Here is a 24,560-nt window from a genome sequence, read left to right on the forward strand (position 1 = left end):
GTTGTTACCTGGTGATGATGTTACACCATCTCACATAATAAAATCAATTCAGATAAATAAATAAATTTGAAATTAGGTTTTGAATATTCTTTAGTGGAACTATAAAGTTGTTTGCAGGAAATAAAACTTGATTCAATGTTATTTTGAGATGAAGAATGGCGTTTGAAACATTGCACTAAAGGCAGAAGTTAAAAAAGTAAAACATTACAGATTTGACCACATAACCCACCCATACACATACACAACCTTAAAAATATGTGCAAAATATGGGGAAAATCTTACAAAAATATTTAAGAAAAACAGTTAAGTGATGTTTGTTTTTAAAGAGTTCCTATGAATAAATAAGAAATCTTAAAACATTCAAGAGAAAAAATATTGTCATGAAAGATATCTTAAGACAGTATATAAGAAAGAAGATAATATTTTTGTATACAGTGTTTGTGAAAGTCACTCAGTCATGTCCAACTCTTTGCAATCCCATGGAGTATAGAGTCCATGGAATTCTCCAGGCGAGAATACTGGAGTGGGTAGCCATTCCCTTCTCCAGAAGTCTTCCCAACCCAGGGATCAAACCCAGGTCTCCCACATTGCAGGCAGATTCTTTACCAGCTGAGTCACAAGGGAAGCCCAAGAATACTGTAGTGAGTAGCCTATCCTTCTCCAGCGGATTTTCCAGACTCAGGAATCAAACCAGGGTCTCCTGCATGGCAGGCGGATTCTTTACCAGTTGACCTACCAGGGAAGCCCTTATGTGGATAAAAAACCATGATGCTATGAAGAAAATTATGCTCTCTTTTAAAATTAAGTATTTATTTGGTTGTGCTGGGTTTTAGTTGCAGCATGCAAATTCTTACCTGTGGGATCATAAGAGAAAAAAATTGTAACTGCATGTGGTGATGGATATTACTGTATGTGTGGTGACTTACCAATATGTACAAATACATAAACACTATGTTTTATACTTAGAACCAATATAATGTTATGAGAATTACATCTCAATTAAAAAATTTAACAAACAAGATTGGAATATATGTATTAAATGTTTCATTCTTACCTCATTTAAGCTTCTCTGGTGGCTCAGACAGTAAAGAATCTGACTGCAGTATAGGAGACCTGATTTTCATACCTGGGTCAGGATGACCCCCTGGAGAAGCGAATGGTAACCCATTCCAGCATTCTTGCCTGGAGAATCCCAAGGACAGAGGAGCCTGGCAGGCTACAGTCCACGTGGTCGCAAAGAGCACAACAGAGCAACTAACATTTTCACTTTTTATCATTTTGTGAACCCAAATTAAACTCATCATTTACATTTTAAAACATCAAATCTCACTGCATCCTATAGGGCTGGGACAGACACACAGAAACAGACAGTAAGTCACCTTCACACGAGATATAGGCTTCCTCCTTGGGAGAGCATGAGGTGTAATTCCAAGGGTCAGAAGGACACTGCCAGAGAGAGGTGTCTGTTTTCCGACAGCGGATTCCATCCACCCACTGAGGTCTAGAACCTTCCCTGAGACCAACAGAAGAGTTGAGGTTTCCACTGTCCCCACAGCCAAGCTGTCTGCAGATCACAGACACAGTGATGTCTTCCATGGGGCTGCGGCAGACACTGCCCCAGGTCCCATTGTAGAAAACTTCCAGCCACCCAGCACACTGCTGGTCCTCGCTCACCATCCTGAGGGCCAGGAACTCTAAGGTTGAAAGGGGAGGAGACAGGACACAGTAAAAACTTTGCTGGAACTTTTAGGTTTTCCTTTCTTCTAGAAATAATGAACATTCATCTCTGACCTTGTTCAAGAGATACCCACTAGATGACAAGACTGACATTGCCTCCCTTCTAAGTGACTTTGTCCATTTGTGTCTGTCTTTCTATTTCTACTACAATGGATATGAACTGAGAAGAAGACCAACCTACATGGGTGCTATTCAGGGAGGGGCAGCTGAGTCCTGCTTCCTGATGAAATCTTTAAAGAGTATGTCAAAGGGATGTGATGTGGATATTAGGGAGATAGGGATAATAATTAATCCAAAAATGTCCACATCCCAATCTCTGCAACCTGTGAATATGTTACCATACCTGACAAGAGGGATTTACAGATGTGATTAAGGTAAGGACCTTGGGATGGTGAGATGATGTATTAACAATATGAGCCCAGTCTAAACACATCCTTAGACCCACTATGCTTAAACGTGGAATACTTTTCTTAGCTCCCACTAGAAAGAGAGATGTGACTCTGGATAATGGTTGGAGGTCTGCAGCATTGCTGGTCTGATAATGAATGAAGGGTGCTGTGAAGGAAGGAATGTAGGTGGTTTCAAGAAGTTTGAAAAGGCAAGAAACAGATTCTCCCCTAGAGTCGCAAAAGTGATGCTGCCCTGCTGAAGCCTTGATCCCAGCCCAGTGAGTCCCGTGCTGGACATCTAAGCTAGAGAAGAGTAAGGAAATAAATATATGCTGTTGTAAACCACTAGTTGGTAAATTGTTAGGGAAGCAAACAGAAACTAGTACCGTGGGTTTCAATTTTTTGTATGTAACTGGAGAGAGAGCCCTGCTATCAAGAAAAACTGTAAGAAATGGCTCTGCCAGGAAACACTGCTGAGAAGAAAGGACCAGAACCTCAGCTGCTGCAGAAGGAAGTGAAAGCACCTTGTCTTCACATTTGCTGGAAAGACAGCTTCGTGAGAGGAAGCCTCCTTCTCTGGTCCTTTCAGCATCTCTACCTCAGGGCTCAGACCCCCGTCCTCCAGGGCCCCACCCTCCCCCAGCCTGTGGACAGTGTGCAGCGCGGACCTGAGCAGATGACCCCCGCGTCCTGCTTGTGTCTGCAGTCGTGCCGCCCCCAGCCCCGGGAAGGGCACCTCCACACGTGGGACTCCTTTCCTGTGCAGTTCAGGTCGTCCAGCCAGATGGGCCCTGATCCTGCCCCGAAGTGAGCAGACCCCGTGGCATTGAGGGCTTCTCCACAGCCCAGCTGCCTGCACACCACGCGGGCATCGTCCAAGTCCCAGCCGTCATCACAGATGGTGCCCCAGGAGCCCTGGTCAAGGATCTCCACTCTCCCGGCGCAGGGACCGCCCCCGTCCACCAGGCGGAGCTGTCTGCTGTCTGAGGAGAGAGAAATGGGACAATGGGGCGTGGACCTCAAGGGTTGAGTAGGGTCTTCTGTCCTGTGGGACCCTCACCTGAGCAGTAAGGGGTGCTCACCACTGAGGCCGCAGAGTTAGCTGGTTCAGACACGGAGTCGTTGCACTGGGGCAGCATCTGGGTCTGGTTTCCTGAAGAACAACAATGATCAGAAGTCTGGAAGGGTTGAAGAACAGGAAACTGATTTAAGGAAAATAATGACTTACTGAAGGAGCCTAAAATGAGAGCTGTGAGCCAGCAGTAAAGTTATCATACTCTTAGTGTTCACCTTCTCCCTGGAGAGTTCTGTTTCTGACAGTACCACAATTTCTGTTCTAACCCAAGTGTTGCTGTAAGAATGAGTTAAGTAAGTTGTATCCCTAAATGTATCCCTGTGCTGTGCTTAGTCGCTCAGTCATGTCTGACTCTTTGTAACCCCTTGGACTTTAGCCCACCAGTATCCTCTGCCATAGGATTTTTCAGGCAAGAATAGTGGAGTGGGTTGCCAAGCCCTCCTCCAGGGGATCTTCCCAACCCAGGGATCAAACCCAGGTCTTCCGCACTGCAGGCAGACTTTTTATCATCTGAGGCACCCGGGGAGCCCAAAGCTATCCCTAAGTAAAAGCAAAACAAAATTCTTTCTGAAGGATTTCTACAATTTCTTCAATGTGTATCTTTAAGACAAATACTTATATAAAATAGATTTCATGAAAAACAGAAAGGAAAAAGGAGACATTAGAAAGAATTTCCCAGGGTGTTCAGCTGCTAGAGTTACCTGACGAGAATATATATAGCCACGGTTAAAGTGCTTATGGAATTAATTAACAAAATGTGCATCTTTGCAGAGATTGATAACAAAAACCAAATACTTCTAGAGCTGAAAAACTTGTTAGCTGCAATTAAGACTAAAGAATAAGTGTAGCCGCACATTAGCTCAGCATAAAGTTGAAACATCAAATGCAAAAGCAGAAGATATTCTTCAATTAATTCAGGTCACATAGCAAGAGTTCTGGTTATATCGTGTATGGCAGTTTTTCCAAAAAACTTGGTTCACTTCAGTTCAGTCCCTCAGTCATGCCCAACTCTTTGTGACCCAATTAACTGCAGCTTGCCTGGCTTCCCTGTTCTTCACCAACTTCTGGAGCTTGCTCAAACTCATGTCCATCAAGTCGGTGATGCCATCCAACCATCTCATCCTCTGTCATCCTCTTTTCCTCCTGCCCTCAAGCTTTCCCACCATCAGGGTCTTTTCCAAGGAGTCAGCTCTTTTCATCACGTGGCCAAAGTAGTGAAGATTCAGCTTCAGTATCAATCCTTCCAGTGAATATTCAGGACTAATTCCCATTAGGATCCACTGGTTTGATCTCCTTGCAGCCCAGGGGACTCTCAAGAGTCTCCTCCAACACCACAGTTCAGAAGCATCAGTTCTTCGGTGCTCAACTTTCTTTATGGTCCAACTCTTACATCCATACATGACTAATGGAAAAATCACAGCTTTGACCACATGGACCTTTGTCAGCAAAGTAATGTGTCTGCTTTTTAATATGCTGTCTAGGTTGGTCATAGCTTTTCTTCCAAGGAGCAAGCATCATTTAATTTCATGGCTGCAGTCACCATCTGCAGTGATTTTGGAGCCCAAGAAAATAGTCTATCACTGTTTCCATTGTTTCCTCATCTATTTGCCATGAAATGATGAGACCGGATACTATAATTTTTTTTTGAATGTTAAGCCAGTGTTTTCACTCTCCTCTTTCACGTTTATCAAGAGGCTCTTCAGTTCCTGTTTGCTTTCTGCCATAAGGGTGGTGTCATCAGCATATCTGAGATTATCGATATTTCTCCTGACAATCTTGATTCCAGCTTGTGCTTCATCCAGCCCAGCATTTCACGTGATGTACTCTGCATATAAATTAAACAAGCAGGGTGACTATATACAGTCTTGACGTACTCCTTTCCCAATTTGGAAACAGTCTGTTGTTCCATGTCCAATTCTAATTGTTGCTTCTTGACCTGCACACAGGTTCATCAGGAGGCAGGTAGATGGTCTGGTAATTCCATTTCTTTAAGATTTTTCCACAGATTGTTGTGATCCACAAAGTCAAAGCCTTTGGCAGAGTCAATGAAGCAGAAGTAGAGGTTTTCCTGGAACTCTCTTACTTTTTCTGTGATCCAACAGATGTTGGCAAATTGGTCAATATGAAAAGGTAAAACTTAGTAGCTGAAGAAAAAAATATGTACTCAATTTTGCTTATAACTTTGGGTCATTAATCAGGAAAAAACTCCGTTTGGCAGTCTTTCAGTGGGGTCTTTCAGTGCTGCAATAAGATGTCACCTGGAGCTGAAGTCATTTAAAGACTTGACTGAACTCTGGTTCTGTAAGGAAATTCCCAGAACTGTTCTAAGGATAAAGGAACATCATGTCTTCAACTGAATTCAGAAAGAATTTACATATTCAAGAAGAAATGGGGCAGAAGGGGAACAGAGAAAGAAGGACACACACACACACACACACACACACACACAGATTAAAGCAAAATATTGATACCAACAATTAGAAACCAAGGTAAAGGTCATAAAGGAATTTTTATATTATTTCCCAACATTTTTATGTCTCAACATACATTAAAACTGGAAGAATTAAAAGATGAAAACAAGTCAAAGAGAATTCATTGCCAGGACACTTCACAAAAATACTCATAACATCAAAAATAAAATACCTAGGAGAAGTCCTAGTAGAAGACGGGGAAAATCTCTGAAATTCAGGATGTAACCGAATGGAGGGATGTATTATGGCAATGATTTGGAAAACTCAACATTGTCAATGTCAATCATCCTCAAATTTCTATGTCTACTCTCAAATTTTTAAATCTAATCTCAATGATACCCTTAAGCTTTTCTTTTGGTGAAAATGACAAGCTGAGTTCTAAATTCATACAAAGTGTAAGCAACCAATAATGAACAGCACAGTTGGTAACAAAAGCAATGATATTAGAGGAGTTAATATAAAGTAACTCTTGTAAATTATTCAGACTAACTACAAAGTTTGAAATTTAGGGAGATTGTGAAGGACAGGGAAGTCTGGTGTGCTGTAGTCCATGGGGTCACAAAGAGTCAGATATGACATAGCGATTCAACAACAACAACTATGAAGTTATGATAATTAAGAAAATGCAGTATTTGTGCAAGGATAGACAAATGATAACATGGAACAGAATAGAGAGTCTCAAATAAGGCAGACATACTTGCCCTTCTGCTTATGACGAAGGAGGCACTGCAGTGGGGAAGAGTCTTTTCAGAAAAATATTCTGAGTCAATTGGATGTCCATATGAAACCTGACCCTTATCTTACACAGATATCAATCCCAGAAGGAATGCACAATAATATGCAAGAGAAAAATGATAAAATTTCCATAAGATACTCTTAGAGAATGTTTTTAAGATCTTCGAGTAGATGGCAGCCTACCAGGCTCCTCCGTCCATGGGATTTTCCAGGCAAAAATACTGGAGTGGGTTGCCATTTCCTTCTCCTTTACAGGATATAAGAAGCATTAAGTGTACAGAAAAATGTTGGTAAGTTATATTTACATAAGAAATGAGTTAATCAAAGGACACCATTTGATTAAGAAAATGAAAATAAAAGACGAAGGGTTAAACATGGAAAATAAGTAACACATATTTGTATCCAAAGACATTGTCATGGTAAGTGGTAGTATATCATATTTGTAATAGTCAAGAACTGGAAATAACTCAGATTTACTCTGTCAGTAGAAGTGATCAGTACATGGCCATGGGATCATTCAAAGCATACTCTACACTAATAAACCAAGTGCTACAATATATAACATCATGTGTGAATCCCAAAAATAATTTTGAGTCTATGAAATTAGATTAAAAAGATGAAACATACTGCATCATTTTATATAAAGTTCAAACATTGATGAAACTCTCTATGTCAGTAGAAGCTAGGTAAGCGCTATTTTCCCTGTCGAGGAGGGAAGACACAGATACTGGGGACGACAGTGACTGTGGTGCTGGGACACTCTCTTTGCTGCTCTGGGCTGGGGTTCATACTGAGGTCTATACTTACTGCTCCTACATTGTTTTCTATGATTACATGTAAGCAATGATGTTGCTTAAAAATATATTATTCCCCTTCACACTTCTTGCCCTGACCTGAAAAATGAATGAACAATGAGAAGATCCATATTTCACCACGAAATTTCTGACTTTGAAGCCCATTTAACCTCACTCTCTACTCTTGGAGACATTTCACTCCAGGAGCATCCTGAGTACCAGTAGCCCCTCCCTCTCTCTTACCTGAGCAGATCACAGAGGCCGTGTTGCCATGGGAACAGTCAGGACCACCCAGGGCAGTCACAGGACAACTCCACAGGAAGGACTCTGCCCCAGAGCAGTGAAATCGGGCTGTTGAGATCTGATCACCTCCTTCCGCCAAGTGTGGTCCTCCAGGGGTGGAGATGGCGACTCCACAGCCGAGCTGACGACAGACAACATTGGCATTGGCCAGACTCCAGTGGGAGGCACAGAGCACTCTCCATCGTCCAGAAATGTTCATCTCCACCTGCCCCTCACACTGAGAGGAGCCGTTTGTCATGAGCCGGACTTCTGAGTATGCTGGTAGAAGAAGACAGAGTTTCAGCAAAATCACATGACTTTCTCACCTCAACAGGGTGTTCACAGAGGTGAAAGGCCTGACCTGCATCTCACCTGAACAGACAACCTGAGCAGCTCCACTGTGGCGACAAGTGCCCCCTGGACAGGGCACTCTGGGGCAGACCCGCAGCTCAGGCTCCTCCCCCTCACACCTGAACTCTTCAGCCCAGACCTGGCCATCGGACTCTCTGAAGAGCTCATGTCCTTGGACAGACACAGCCTTGCCACACCCCAGCTCTGCACAGATGACCTGGGCAGTGGGGAGTGTGAAGTTCCCATCAGACACTGGGGTCCAGGCTTCTCCAGAATACACTTCTACTCGCCCTGAGCAGGGTCCATCCCCTCCAGCCAGACGCACAAATCCTAAGAGGAAACAGCAACAAAACCAGTGAGTGTTCATGGTACTGACTTGGCAGCTGGAAACTGTACGTCACAGGCAGTGGAGTGGAAGTTTTTCTTTTTAGGAGTGGAGCATGTAGAGAGTCTTTGACAGTGTCATATTTGAATTTTCATGAGCAAGTTTCTAAAGAGAAATCCAGGAGGATTACAAGGTCAGTTTGGAGTGGTTGAATCCCAAGAACATATACTTTGAGACTGGTTAAAAATGTGACTTCTTTGGTCTAGGAGCCTGGAAACTACAGAGCCCAATTCAGATCATTGGAATGGCTGAATACTGGGAACACATGTTTTAGCATTGGTTGGAGAAGTAGATTTCTCACTTAGCAGCCTAGGACCTACATACAGATCCAAGGACACTGTATAATACTTAGGCACTTAAACTTGAACATAGAGATATGCAGACCAGAAGCCACCCAGAGGGACGTGGGCTATGAGATTAGAGACCTAGCATCCAAACAAGCTTAGAAAGCTTTCATGGGACTTGTGGGGCTAATATTCTGACCAGTTTTCTCTCCCAGAAGCTAGTCCTCAAGTGACTTAGGTTAAGGAAAGTCCTGAGGCTGGATCCATGAGGGGATGCCAACCTGTAGATGAGTGACAGCTCCAGAGAAGAAATATAGACACTATCATTAATTCACATTTATGTCATCACATCTTGTCTTTCTGATACTTTTTGATGCCAAAAAATTCCATGAATTCCTTCAGTGACCTCAGTGGGAAGGAAAATGAGTTACGAAAACTCAGAGAGTCATAGAAAGAGAGTCCCAGCCATCTCTCTTGAAATCCTAGGATTTGCCAAAGAATCTTGGGGAAAGTGTGATCTCAGTGGGAGTTTACCAGATAGCTGAGTTTCCACATCGTCTCCTATTAAAGGTTTTTTTCTCTCAAACAGGACTCATAGAAAATACTAAGGGCTGATGATAATTGATTTTACTACTATCATTGTACCAATTCTAACCACAGAAAAATATGCGTTCTTCTCAAGCACACATGGAATAGTCTCCAGGCTAGGTTACAAATAAGCCTTAACTAATTCAAAAATATTAAAATAATTCCAAGTATCTTACATGACCATAATGGAATGGAACTAAAATTCAATAATGATCAGAAAACAGGAATTCATGAATATATAAAAATCAAACCACACACTCATATTTAAGATTGTTTTCCTATTACTATAAAGAATGGTATTTAGATATAATTGCATTAAATCTATAGAGCACTTTGAGAAGTACAGGCACTTTAACAATACTAATTCTTTCAGGCCAGAAACACAAAATGACTTTCCATTGATCATATTGTCTTTAATTTATTTCACGGATGTTTTAGAATTCTAAAAGAAGATGGTATGTTGCCAAAAGGAAAGAAGAAGAAGAAGGAGGAAATGAGCAAACAAGCCATAATTTGGAGAGTTCCAAGTTGAAAAAGCCTCAATATGGATAAATATGCAAATATTTGTGGGAAACACTCATTGAGTAGCTTGTTAGCATACTACATCACCCTCTGCTCCTCCCATCTACCGCCTAAACTGCTCTCCTTTCTCATTTCTCCCACTTCAGACAAGCAAACACCATTTTAAAAGATACAGATGACATTCTAACATGTATACTATCATGTGAATTGAATCACCAGTCTATGTCTGACGCAGGATGCAGCATGCTTGGGGCTGGTGCATGGGGATGACCCAGAAAGATGTTATGGGGAGGGAGGAAGGAGGGGGGTTCATGTTTGGGAATGCATGTAAGAATTAAAGATTTTAAAATTTAAAAAATAAAAAACTAAAAAAAAAAAAAGATACAGATGGATGGAAAAGAAAATCAGAAAGTATAGCTACTGCTGAAGAAGTAGGGTGTAGGTGGGGTATGAGGCATGCAAGGTGGGATCAAGGAAGTTTTGAAACTAAAGGAGGAAAACCAAAATAAGAGTTCATCATTTGGTCATCAGAGGAACACATTTGAACTGAATGAAGATAACCCAATGAAACAACTTTATTTAATTCATCAAGGACAATTCCCTGATTTCTGGGTGTGTTCTGATTATTTACTTCTGAAGTTCTTCCTGGTAAAGGACTGCTTAGTGATGCCCAACATCCAACCAAACAATTATTAGAATTTCAAAAGAGAGAAATGTAACCCATAACACATTTTTTAAAAACAATCAGACAGAAAAAGAGACACCAGTGCATAGAACAGTATTTTGGACTCGGTGGGAGAGGGAGAAGGTGGGATGATTTGGGAGAATGGCATTGAAACATGTATAATATCATATAAGAAACAAATTGCTAGTTCAGGTTCAGTGCATGATACTGGATCCTCGGGGCTGGTGCACTGGGATGACCCAGAGGGATGGTATGGGGAGGGAGGAGGGTTCAGGATGGGAAACACGTGTATACCCGTGTGCGGATTCATGTTGATGTATGGCAAAACCAATACAATATTGTGAAGTAATCAACCTCCAATTAAAATAAATAAATTTATATTTAAAAATCGTTTAAAGCAGCTTCAGAAATTACATAAATGATTGAATTGGCTGAAGAGCTCCTTAAAACCCTAATAACCAATATGCTTAATGAAGCATAAAAATAAACAGGGAGAAAAACTAGGAAAAATAAATAAATGAGACTTCTGAAACTGAAAAATATAGTACTGGAATGAACAATTATTTGGATTAATTACACAAGAGACTAGACATTGCAGAATAAAAGAACGGGAAAGTAAAACACAGCAGTAGAGATGATCTAAACTGAACCAAAGAGAGTAAAAAGGCAGAAAAATATGAATGGAAACACAGTGGCATGTAGGATAATATAAAAATATATAAAATATGTGTATTTGGAGATTCAGATTAAGGGATGTGCAGAAAAATATTAGGAAAAGATAAATGACATTTTCCCAAAGTTATTGAAAACTATAAACCCACTGATCCAAAAAGCTAAACAAACCCCAAACAAGATAATGAAACCATTCTCAGAAAACTTGACAATGTAATTACTGAAATTCATTGGTAAACAAACACACAAAAATATGTTAAGCCAGGGAAGTTTGACACATTATATACAGGGAACAAAAGGATAAGTATTACTTACTGACTTTTTCTTGGAGGCAATGAAAGTCAGATGACAATGTAAGAACATATTTAAAGTATTGGGATTGGGCATTTGTTACCCTAAAATTGAATCAGCTATGAAAATACTTTTCAAAACTGAATGAAAATTAAAATGATATACCCGTGGCAGATTCACGTTGATGTATGGCAAAACCAATACCATATTGTAAAGTAATTAACCTCCAATTAAAATAAATAAATTTATATTAAAAAAATAAAATAAAATGATTTCAGGTAAATGAGAGATGATAGATTGGAGACCACCAGACACACACTAAACAAAACTGCCTCAGGAAGTTCTTCAAACTAAAGGGAGATGACAGCAGATGAAAACATGGATCCTCTCAAAGCTATAGAGACTGTGCTAAATGTTGATTCTCTATTAGAGGATTTAAGGCAAAAATAGTAGCAGCAAACTATAAGAGTCATAATAAATTTATAAATAGAATGTATGACAATGAGAGCACCAATGACAAGAACAGGGACGTGGAAGAAAAGTATAGTGGCTGACATTGCATGTAGTGACATAATATTTGAAGGTAAATGTAATTGAAGGTTAATAATTCAACATTGGGCTTCCCAGGTGGTTCAGTGGTGAAGACTCCACCTGACGATGCAGGAGACGTGGGTTCAATCCGTGGTCTAGGAAAACCCCACATACCACAGAGCCACTAAGCGCGTGCACCACAACTAGCGAGCCTGTGCTCCAGAGCCCAGGGGCCATGCCTACTGAAGCTTGTGCACCATAGAGCCTGTGCACTATAGCAAGAGAGGCCACCGCAATGAGAAAACTCATGCCTGCAACTAGACAGTACCCTCTGATCTCCACAACTAGAGAAAAGCCCATGCAGCAGTGAAGACCCAGCCAGCAAAAAATAAAAATTACTTTAAACTAAAAAAAATTAAACATTATAATCACCTAAAAATCAGATGCGATTAATAAACCAATACAGTATTTAAATTGAAATATAATTTAATCTGGTAAAATATACTCGAAATTTAAAATAAAAACAAAGATATAACATATAGCAGCAGCTGCTGCTACTGCTGCAAAGTCACCTCAGTCGTTTCCGACTCTGTGCAACCCCATAGACGGCAGCCCACCAAGCTCCCCTGTCCCTGGATTCTCAAGTCAAGAACACTGGAGTGGGTTGCCATTTCCTTCTCCAATGCATTAATGCAAAAAGTGAAAGTGAATCTGCTCAGTTGTGTCTGACTCTTAGCGACCCCATGGACTGCAGCCTACCAAGCTCCTCCATCCATGGGATTTTCCAGGCAAGAGTACTGGAGTGGGTTGCCATTTGCCTTCCGACAAATAGCAGGCAAGTACACTTAAATCCAATTGTGTCAATAATTACATTAAATGTGAATAATTTAAGTACTCCAAATAAAAAACAACATAATCAGACCAGATAAAATAAGACACAACAATATACTATCTACAAACTTTCATGTGTTTAAATATAAACACAGAAACATACTAAAGAGGTAAAAATTACATACCATGCAAACACAAATCAGAGAAAACTGTATATAATATCTAAATTAATATCATACAAAGTTAGACTATAAGACAAAGAATTCATTCAGAGAAAAAGAAACATTTTATGATAATAAAATACAAAAGAAATTATATAGTATTGAAACTGGTGGGTTAAAAATAAAGTGATGCTTAGAAGAAAATTTAGAACCTTGATGCATCCTTTATGATTACGTTAGAATAAAAATAGAAACAGAGGGAAATGATCCAAGACTCCACCTCAAGAATCTACAAAAGCAACCACAATCATAACTGAAAAAGAGGAAAGAAATCTGAGCATAGAAATCAATTAAGAAGAAAGCAAATACACCATCAGGAAAATCAATACAGTCCATTAGTGATTCTCTTAAAAAGAACATTAAAACGGATAATCTTCTAGCAAACCAATTAAGGAAAAAGAGGGAACACATTAGCAGCACCAGTAACAAAAGGAGGAATATCATTGTAGATCTTCCCAACATATAAAGATATGAGATATGACCCAGTGTTACTAATTTGAAAATTTTTTGTAAAATGGGCCAAGTCCTTAAAAACACGTTACTTGTGAAACACAACTCACCAAAATCTGATACAAAAAAAAGAGAAAAATATGAGTAAACTTATTTGTTAAATAAACAGAATCCATATTATAAAAATTCTCCACTAAGAAAACTGCCAGCTACAAATGCTAGCACTTCCAGAGAGCTCAGAAATGACTCCCACAGCAAAATAAAGGAAAAGAGGGAGGGAAGGAATGGGGGCAGGGAGGAAGTGTGACACAGAGGCTGTGGTGAATGTACAAGCTGACCTGCATCTTTCCAACCCTCCCCTCCTGCAAACCTTGCATCTTCATCCCCTCACCATTTTGCACTTCAGTACTGTAGTCCCTGGTGGCTCAGAAGATAATCAAGACTCTGCCTGCAATGCAGGAGAGCCAGGTTTGATCCCTGGGTGAGGAAGATCCCCTGGAGAAGGAAATGGCAACCCACTCCAGTATTCGTGCCTGGAGAAGGAAATGGCAACCCACTCCAGTATTCATGCCTGGAGAATCCTATGGCCCATGGAGTCACAAAGAGTAGGACAGGACTGAAGCAACCTGGAACGCTTGCACCACAGTCCTTCACAGTTTGTGTGTTCCCTCCCAGACCTTCCACATGAACTCCATGAAATCTTGTTATTTCAAACAAGCTTCTCTACATTCACCTCTGGTCATTGTTTCCACTCTAGATTTATCCTAAACGATACTTCACTTCCAGCAATCCACTACTGAGGCTGAAATTTCTCTTCCATACCTGACTCCTAAGGTTGAGCAGAAGAAACTCCAAGAGTTCTGATCAAAATAATGAAAACACATGCTATTCTAATCTTATTTCTGCTATATCACCACCACTTTGACTTATCTTCACACCATTAAAATATGTCTGAAAATACAGAAAAAACAGACCAGGAGGAGGAAACTAGTGACCAAAAGAGAAATAGGAGGAACCTGGAACCGTTCATAAAAATGTGAGAGTCTAAGTTAGAGCAATGGTAGTCAGAGTGTACAAACCACGATCAGGGTTTAAATATTAGTTCAGTCAGTTCAGTTCAGTTCAGTTCAGTCGGTCAGTCGTGTCTGACTCTTTGCGACCCCATGAATCACAGCATGCCAGGCCTCCCTGTCCATCACCAACTCCCGGAGTTCACCCAAACTCACACCCATCGAGTCGGTGATGCCATCCAGCCATCTCATCCTCTGTCATCCCCTTCTCCTGACCCTAATCCCTCCCAGCATCAGAGTCTTTTCCAATGAGTCAACTCTTCACATGAGCTGGCCAAAGAACTGGAGTTTCAGCTTTAGCATCAGTCCTTCCAATGAACACCCAGGACTGGTCTCCTTTAGAATGGACTGGTTGGATCTCCTTGCAGTCCAAGGGACTCTCAAGAGTCTTCTCCAATACCACAGTTCAAAAGCATCAATTCTTTGGTGCTCTGCTTTCTTCACAGTCCAACTCTCACATCCATACATGACCACTGGAAAACTATAGCCTTGACTAGACAGAACTTTGTTAAATATCAGAGCACTTCCAAGTCTCTACTTCTAAGTATATCTTAACTGGAATTAATAACAAGACATCAGTTTTCTTAGGGTAACATTGGGAGTTCTAATTTAAAGTTTCAACATCACACACTCCCTTCTCACTCAGATGCTCATTTATCAAAATATGGTAGAGACACCTGTAGTATTTCCACAAATTTATCTTCAGGTGGAACCATGATTATGACATTGTGACAGTGAGGAAGGTTACTTGAGATGCCAGATAACAGGTTTGTTTAAAACAAAAGTTTCTAACTAACATTCAAATTCACCTTGAAAATAATTACTTTTAATAAGAGTGATAAAGAGAATGGAAGAAAACATTTTGAAGAGATGAATAGATTTACAACATAAGTGCTGTAGTGGTTTCACAAATGCATGCTTATCAAGCAGTTTGGTATGTCAGACATACCTCAATAAAGTACTTTTTAAAAAGGAAAAGAATTGTTTCCTTAAGGGCATCAACTAGAATCATCAAAGATCTGCTGAAGGTGAGATTAGAAGAGATCACTTTTCCAATGATCTTCCTGTACATAAACACCCAAGAACTGATTGGCTGTGGCTGTTAAGGACCTACTGCAGATGTCTTCAGGGCTCTCCTGTCCCGCCATCCGATTAGATGGGGTGATACTATCCTAAGTCCAGCCTTCTACCTTAGGGAATTCACTGTGATAACTGACAATATCTTCCTCCAGTCCAGGTGTTCTGATGTGATTAATAACCTGGACATGCAATCTGCAATTGTGATAACAACTAGAAGCATCTCTGTCAGATACTGTGAGCACCCACTCACAGCCTAGTTTCACTGCTGTCTTTCTTGCATCCACCTTGGCATAGGTCGAACACACTTGGGTAGCACTGAATACTTCTTAGGAGTCACATCAGGTCCTCTTAGCTTCGATTCAGTTCAGCTCAGTTCCTCAGTCATGTCTGACTCTTTGTAACACCATGGACTGCAGCATGCCAGGCCTCCCTGTCCATCACCAACTCCCGGGGTTTACTCTAACTCATGTCTATTCAGTCGGTGATGCCATCCAACCACCTCATCCTGTCATCCCTTCCTCCTCCCACCTTCAATCTTTCCCAGCATCAGGGTCTTTTCCAATGAGTCCGTTCTTCACGTCAGGTGGCCAAAGTACTGGAGTTTCAGCTTCAGCATCAGTCCTTCCAATGAATGTGCAGGACTGATTTACTTTAGGAGGGACTCGTTGGATCTCCTTGCAGTCCAGGGGACTCTCAAGAGTCTTCTCCAACACCACAGTTCAAAAGCATCAATTCTTCGGTGCTCAGCTTTCTTTATAGTCCAACTCTCACATCCATACAGAACTACTGGGGAAACCATAGCTTTGACTAGACCAGTCTTTGTTGGCAAAGAAATGTCTCTGCTTTTTAATATGCTGTCTAGGTTGGTCATAGCCTTTCTTCCAAGGAGCAAGCGTCTTTTAATTTCACGGCTGCAGTCACCATCTGCAGTAATTTTGGAGCCAAAAAAAAAGTTGTCACTATTTCCACTGTTTCCCCATCTACTTGCCAGGAAGTGATGGGACCAGATGCTATGATCTTAGTTTCTGAATGCTGAGTTTTAAGCCAACTTTTTCACTCTTCTCTTTCACTATCATCAAGAGGCTCTTTAGTTCTTGGCCTTTGGCCATAAGTGTGATGTCATCTGCATCTAAGGTTATTGATATTTCTCCCGACAATCTTGATTCCACCTTGTGCTTCATCCAGTCCAACATTTCTCATGATGTACTCTGCAAAGAAGTTAAATAAGCAGGGTGACAACATATAGCCTTGACGTACTCCACCGATTTGGAACCAATCTTTTGTTCCATGTCCAGTTCTAACTGTTGCTTCTTGACCTACATACAGATTTCTCAGGATGCAGGTCAGATGGTCTGGTATTCTCATATCTTGAAGAATTTTCCGGTTTGTTGAAATTCACACAGTTAAAGGTGTTGGCATAGTCAATAAAGTAGAAGTAGGTGTTTTTCTGGAACTCTTTTGCATTTTCAGTGATCAAACAGATGTTGGCAATTTGACCTCTGGTTCCTCAGTTCTTTCTAAATCCAGCTTGAACATCTGGAAGTTCACAGTTCATGGACCACAGCCTTGTCTAACTCAATGAAACTATGAGCCATGCCATGTAGGGCCACCCAAGACAGACGGGTCTTAGTGGAGAGTTCTGACAAGACATGGTCCATGGAGAAGGAAAGGGAAACCACTTCAGTCCTCTTGCCTTGAGAACCCCAGGAACTCCTAGCTTCACTGCCTCTTATACATGATGCACTTCAGCTGCTGTGTTGTAAACCTCAAGACATTTTCCTGCTTCCTCAACATCCCTGCAAATATGGTGTGAGCTCTCCATTTGATTCATCAGGTACACCAGTGTGATGAGATTTTCCCTACCACGAGTCCCGCTTCTGGCCTCCTCTGACTGTGACCTAGGGACATTTAAATGCACCACTGAATTTCTCTCACACCTTTTCCTTGTGTAACTGCACCATGACTTCGGGTATGGTCACTTGTCCATGGGTCTTCACATGCCCTTTTGAGGTCACCATTGCTTGGTTGAGGCTGTTCTATTGGCACATCACCCACATACCAACCTGATGGAGTGTGTATCTCTGACTTTTAGGACCAATGAGGATAATAAACCTTGTTGCCTACAACTCTCCTATGACATCCCCCTCCCACAACAATGTAGCCACACCTTACTGACCATATGTCAAAGAATACAGAACAATTACCATGCTGAGACTGTGTCACAGAGGTCGAATCCAGAAGCTGAATCTGTGTGAAACTTTTGACCTCACCTCTGCCTCCTGCGACACATCACAAAGACCCTTCACCCAAGCATGTTCTGAAGGCTGTATCCATAATCTCGAGTCATTCTGGTGATAAGACAGAGGCTTTTCCTGCTAGAGATCCCCATGCAGACCATTTAGGACTTACCTGAGCAGACTACTCCAGCATCCCAGTCGTGGATAAAGCTATCATTACGATAGTCTTTAATATTAGAATGCTTACAGTCACTGACAGTTGACTCCACCCCTTCACATGAAGTATACAAAAGCCAAATGGGGCCCACTCCTGGTCCAAAATAAGCCTGTTTAGGAATACCAACGGCAACTCCACACCCCAGCTGTCTGCACACTACAGATGCATCCTTCCAGCTCCAGTCCTTATCAGCCACTGTGCCCCATTCTCCCTGGTGCTTCACTTCCACTCTCCCCTCACAGCGGTGAGCTCCATCCTTCAGCCTCAGCTCCAGTACTGCAAAAGTGACACAAAACAGGAAAGATTTTAGGAGACTTAGAGTGGTACAGTATTTAAAACATTAGCTCTCTGAGGAGCAAAACAGTGCATGGGATATAGTATTTCCTGACCTCTGTGGTATAAACATTCCCAGCGTGGCCAACTCTAAGCCCCCAGTGTGCCATCACTGAACACGGAGCAGGAAGGGAGGCACCAGGTGTTTCTCAGGCGCCTGTAGAACCAGCTCCAGGGACACCACCAAGGACAGGCCTTCAGAGAGTCTGGATGCTGCCCTCCCTGTAGATGCGCCCAAGGCTACTAGGGCCCAGCTTCCCCATCCCAGTTAAGCTCATGGCCCAGGAAACAGGGAGGAATTATCCCTCTCCTTCCCTGTCCATAGGAAGACTCTCATCCAGCCTAGGAACAGAGGGCTGGGTAACAGGCTCTAAAATGTCTGGTTATTCCTGCCATCTGGTGTTCATGTCTTTGTGTAATTCCACACTCCAATGTACCTGTAACACGCATCTAACAAATGGAATTTGACAAAAGTGATCAGATGTCACTTTAGCAATTAAGTCATAAGATGACTCTGATTTCTGCATATAAAAAGGAGTTCATTAGTAGGAACATCATAGATGGAGACATTACCAGTGTTCAGTTCAGTTCAGTTCAGTTCAGTCACGCAGTCATGTCTCTTTCTTTGAGACCCCATGGACTACAGTATGCCAGGCCTCCCTGTCCATCATCAACTCCCAGAGTTTACTCAGACTCATATCCATTCAGTCAGTGATGCCATGCAAGCATCTCATCCTCTGTTGTCCCCTTCTCTTCTGACCTTCAATCTTTCCCAGCATCAGAAGACTATTTTTTTTTAAGAACTAACCAGATATTTTGTGATGCTCTGATAGCTCAGTTGGTAAAGAATCCACCTGCAATGCAAGAGACCCTGGTTCAATTCCTGCATAAGGAATATCTGCTGGAGAAGGAATAGGCTCCCCACTCCAGTTCTCTTGGTCTTCTCTTGTGGCTCAGCTGGTAAAGAATCAGTCTGCAATGCTGAGGACCTGGGTTTGATCCTTGGGTTGGGAAGACCCCCTGGAGAAGGGAAATACTACCCACTCCAGTAAGGCCTGGAGAATTCCATGGACTGTGTACCCATGGAGTCACAAAGAGTCAAACATGACTGAGTGACTTTCACTTCTTCAATTCTTCAACCAGATATTTTGAAGCTGAATAATAAATGAATGGGCTTCCCAGGTGGCACTAGTGGTAAAGAACCTGTCTGCAAGTTCAGGAAATGTAGGAGACTCGGGTTCAATCCCTGGGTCCAGAAGATCCCCTGGAGGAGTGCATGGCAACCCACTTCAGTATTCTTGCCTGGAGAATCCTGTGGATGAGGAGCCTGGTGGGCTACAGTCCACAGGGTCACAAAGAGTCAGACATGACTGAGGCGACTTAACATGCACAACGCAATGAGTAAACTGAAGAATTCAACAGAGACTCAACAACAGACTTGACCAAGGGAAGGAAAAAGACAAAAGAATCAATGTGTTAGAAGGAAGATTAGTTGAAAGCATCCAAATCAAGGAGCCAAAAGAGAATGAAAGGAATACAGAAAGCCAGTGGACACCATAAAGAGAAACAACGTATGGACTGGAGTCACAGCAGAAGAAGTGAAGGAGAAAAGAATTAAGGGCTGAGGACTTCCCTGGTGGTGTAGTGGTTAAGAATCCACCTGCCAATGCAGGGGACATGGGTTCAATCCCTGGTCCAGGAAGATGCCACATGCCGCAGAGCAGCTACGCCAGCGTGTGACAGCTGCTGACACGTGCGCACCCAGAGCCTGTGCTCTGCACCAAGAGAAGCCCCTGCAGTGAGAAGCCTGTGCACTGCAGCGAGGAGCAGCCCCTGCTCACCGCAGCGAGAGAAAGCCCGCGGGCAGCAAGGAGACCCAGCACAGCCAGAAGTGAATAATTAAAACAGGAAGACAGGCTGCGAATTTCCAAACCTGGGGAAAGATCTGGACATCCTAGTTAAAGAAGCTAATAAGACACCCCAAAATTTCAAGCCAAAACAACCTTCTCCAAGACTCACAGAGTAAACTGTTCAAATGCAATGAGAAAGAGAGAATTCTAAGTCTAAAGAGAAGAAAAAAGTTCTCTCACACAAGAGGACTCCCATAAGGAGATCAGCGGATTTGTCCAAAGAAACCCCGCAGACCATGAAGAAGGATTGGTGATATTCTCCACCCTCACTCAGGGGAAAGCAGCTCCAGGGAGGGTAAGGAGAGGGCACGGAGAAAGGGCTCCCTACAGAGTCACAGCAGATCCTGGGAGGGGAAAGGACCGTCCCAGGCCCCCAGCACATCAGGAAATGAGTCATGGGGACCAGGGCAGGGACTTGGGAACTTATACATGTGGGGCTACATCTAACTGATCTTTACAGACAGAAGAACAAGTCGTTCATTGGAAGGACTGATGTGGAAGCTGAAACTCCAATACTTTGGCCACCTTATGTGAAGAGCTGACACATCTGAAAAGACCGTGAAGCTGGGAAAGAGAGAAGGTGGGAGGAGAAGGGGACAACAGAGGATGAGATGGTTGGATGGCATCACCAACTCAATGGACATGAGTTTGGGTAGACTCCAGGAGTTGGTGATGGACAGGGAGGCCTGGCATGCTGCAGTCCATGGGATCACAGAGTCAGACACCAGTGAGCGACTGAACTGAACTGAACTGAACTGAACTGAACAGACAAGAGGGCCCCTCTCCTGGATGCGGGCTTCTCTGCTCCCTAATGACACCTGGTGGGAACAGGTGAGGCCAGCAGGCAGAGCCTCTCACAGAGCCCAGTGCTAGGCAGACATGGCAACAAGCAGAGGGGAGCCCGAGAGATGGGGGAGAGGAGCCAGAGAGAGGCAGGCAGGTGCACGATTATCTCTGATCCAGTTACATGCAGCGGCCATGACACCCAGCCCTGTGGACACCCTGTGTGCTTCACAGACCAACGGACTCAGTCCCTGCTCAGCAGCTCTGTTCCTCTCACACAGACAGGCTCCACCTCCCCTCACTCACACACAGAGGCTCACACACTCCCCCCCATACAGACACCCTCACACACCCTCACACACTCCTCTCTCACCCTCACTCACCCACACATACTCCTCATACACCTTAATACATCACTTGCACACTCCTCAGACTCTCCACAAACACATACTCTTCATACCCACATACACCCTCACACATACACACCCTCACACACTCACACACACACACACTCTTCACACCCTCACACACACACACCCTCACACACACACACCCTCACACACTTCTCACCTGCACACATACACACACATACACACACACAATCACGGAGCCTGCAGGAGCACAGACACAGGAAACACAGGGACCCAGGGGCAGTGCTCACACACCAGGCACGTGGAGCGTGTGGGAACAGCCCAGAGTCCCCGCTGGGGTCAGTCGCTGGACCTTCCACACACTGGGAGCCACTGGGACCCTAGAAGCTCCTTGAAAACAAGAGAGACAGTGGAGGGACTCAGGCTGACCCAGCTCAGTCCAGACAAAACCTCACTGCTCTGTAAAATCTGCCGCTACGACAAATGGACCCCCTCCCCAATAGGAGAGGGACCAATATTCACATCAGCATGGTTTTTGGTCAGAAACACTGAGGCTCAGCTCCAGAACTCCAGACACCTGCCTGCTGTGGACCCAGGACAGAGGGGCAGCTCTTACCTTGACCACCCACCACGGTGCCGAGGAGGAGGACACAGAGTCCCCACAGGGAGAGGCGTCTGCCCAGAGCCATCCTGACCCCACGTCCTCAAGGTCACAGTCCCAGCTGCAGGATCAGCCTGCGAGGAGGCGTCAGGGTGCCGACTGGGGTCTATATAGACCACCCCTTACACCCTCCCTCCTGAGAGCCAATAGCGACACCTCTCACCATTTCAGGCACTATCGGAGGCTGCATCTGCCACTTTCTGAAGCTCAAACACCAATGAGCTTCTGAATCTTCAACATCTCCTTATATGAACAACACGGTCCTTGACCTCCTGCTTCCGTGGTCCTGAGAGCCGGGTCCCATGACCAGGACTGGGATAGAAAAGGTACATCAAAAATCATGAGTGTTTTTCTTCTCCCCAGATCACCCTACTCAATATATGAAGACTGTGAGATCTCACAGGGTCTGGGTGTGGGATCTGTTGACTCTGGAGAATAACTTTTGTAGAATCAAGTATTGATCTTCCCCGGCACTGAGCTCAGGGTGGAAGCAGAGAACTACAAGAAGTCTTTTTTTTTTTTTAAGTTTTTAGCTTTTTAATTTGATGTATAGCATACATACAAAAAAGTGCCCAAAGCATAAATTTTCAGTTCAGTGAATTATTATAAGGTGAAAATCAATATGTGCATAGGTATGTGTGTATATGCATATAAATGTTTTTGAGAAGCACAACTTGAAATGCGAGTGTATTCATATATATGGAATTTATAAAGATGGTAAAGATAACCCTGTATGCGAGACAGCAAAAGAGACACAGATGTATAGAACGGACTTTTGGACTCTGCGGGAGAGGGAGAGGGTGGGATGATTTGGGAGAAGGGCATTGAAACATGTATACTATTATGTGGGAAGCGAATCACCAGTCTATGTTCGATGCAGAGTGCAGGATGCTTGGGGCTGGTGCGCGGGGATGATCCAGAGGGGTGGTGTGGGGTGGGAGGTGGAGGGGGGTTCAGGATTGGGAGATCATGTACACCCGTGGCGGATTCATGTCAATGTATGGCAAAACCAATACAGTACTGTAAAGTAAAATAAAGGAAAAATAATTTTTTTTTAAAATAAAATAAAACATACACATAATGCAAAAAAAAGAAAATAAAAGATAAAAACAGCTTAGTCTTGTTAATCTTTTAAAATTGTTTTTCTAGTGTTTATTTCTGCTCTTATCTCTATTATTTCCTTCTTTTGGTTCACTTTGGGGCTAGTTTGCTCTTTTCCTAGTTTTTTGATGTGTGTAGTTATTTACTTGAAATATTTTTTCACCTATGTTAATATGTGTTTATCACTATAAAATTCCCTCTTAAAACTGCTTTTCACTACATCTCACAAGTTTTGGTATGTTCTGTTTCCATGTTCATTTGTTTCAAAATTTTTTTAATTTCCATTTTGATTCCTTCTTTGATTCATTGGTTGTTCAAGGGTATGTTTTTTTAATATAAATTTATTTATTTAATTGGATGTTAATTATTTACAGTATTGTATTGGTTTTGCCATACATTGGCATGAATCCACCACGGGTATACACATGTTCTCAGTCCTGAGCCCCCCTCCAACCTCCCTCCCTGTACCATCCCTCTGGGTCGTCCCAGTGCACCGGCCCCAGGTATCTAGTGTCATGCATTGAACCTGGACTGGTGATTCATTTCATATATGATATTATACATGTTTCAATGTCATTCTAATAGCCAGGACATGGAAGCAACCTAGATGTCCATCAGCAGATGAATGGATAAGAAAGCTGTGGTACATAGACACAATGGAGTATTACTCAGCCATTAAAAAGAATACATTTGAATTAGTTCTAAAAAAAGAAAAAGAAGAAATATGAGTGTATTTATCAGGTCAGCAGAAAATGAGGACCAGGAGTACAGAAATTCACAGGTGACTGTGAAGGCATGAAGTGAGATCCACCAAGTTGGGGGGATGGGATTGCAGGGTTTTCCCCCGTCTCAGAATGATCTGGAGACTGGGTCCTGGAGCAAGTGCCTGCATGCTCAGTCGTGTCTGACTCTTTGCAACCCATGGACTGTAGCTCGCCAGCCTCCTCTGTGCAATGGATTTCCCAGGCAAGAATACTGGAGGGGGTTGCCATTTCCTTCTGAAGGGATCTTTCTGACTCAAGGATCCAATCTGCTTCTCCTGCATTGGCAGGCGGGTTCCCTATAGGGACATTCAGACATGTTAAATCCCTTTCCCTTTATTGCATTTCATTTTATGTGAAGTATCTCTTTCAGCTAGTCACTAAGTGATGCTGACAGAGAGAAAGAGATTGCTCTTAAAGGAAACAAAGAGCAAGTAGGAGTCGTCAATCAACTCTAGCCCACCAAAATAGGAGCAGGGATCTCTAGAAGAAAACAGGGGCCTTCACTGATGGCTCAGCAGGAAAGAATCCGCCCACAAAGCAAGAGACGTGGATTCAATCCCTGGGTCGGGAAGATCCCCTGGAGAAGGAAATGACAACCCACTCCAGTATTCTTGCCTGGAGAATTCCGTGGACAGAATGGCCTGGCCAGCCACAGTCCAACGTGTCGAAATGAGTTGGGCGCAACTAAGTGACTAAACAAAGAAAACACGAAAATTCTACTTTAGAAAGACTAAAGATT

The 24,560-nt window shown here is 42.8% G+C and overlaps 1 pseudogene; it reads right to left on the bottom strand.

Moving 5' to 3' along the window:
* LOC132659492 (antigen WC1.1-like) overlaps positions 1–22,037 on the bottom strand; it is a 63,342-nt pseudogene extending 41,305 nt beyond the window's left edge.
* Positions 22,038–24,560: the final 2,523 nt, after the last annotated feature.

Source organism: Ovis aries, chromosome 3 (assembly GCF_016772045.2).
Source record: "Ovis aries strain OAR_USU_Benz2616 breed Rambouillet chromosome 3, ARS-UI_Ramb_v3.0, whole genome shotgun sequence".
Classification (NCBI taxonomy): domain Eukaryota; kingdom Metazoa; phylum Chordata; class Mammalia; order Artiodactyla; family Bovidae; genus Ovis; species Ovis aries.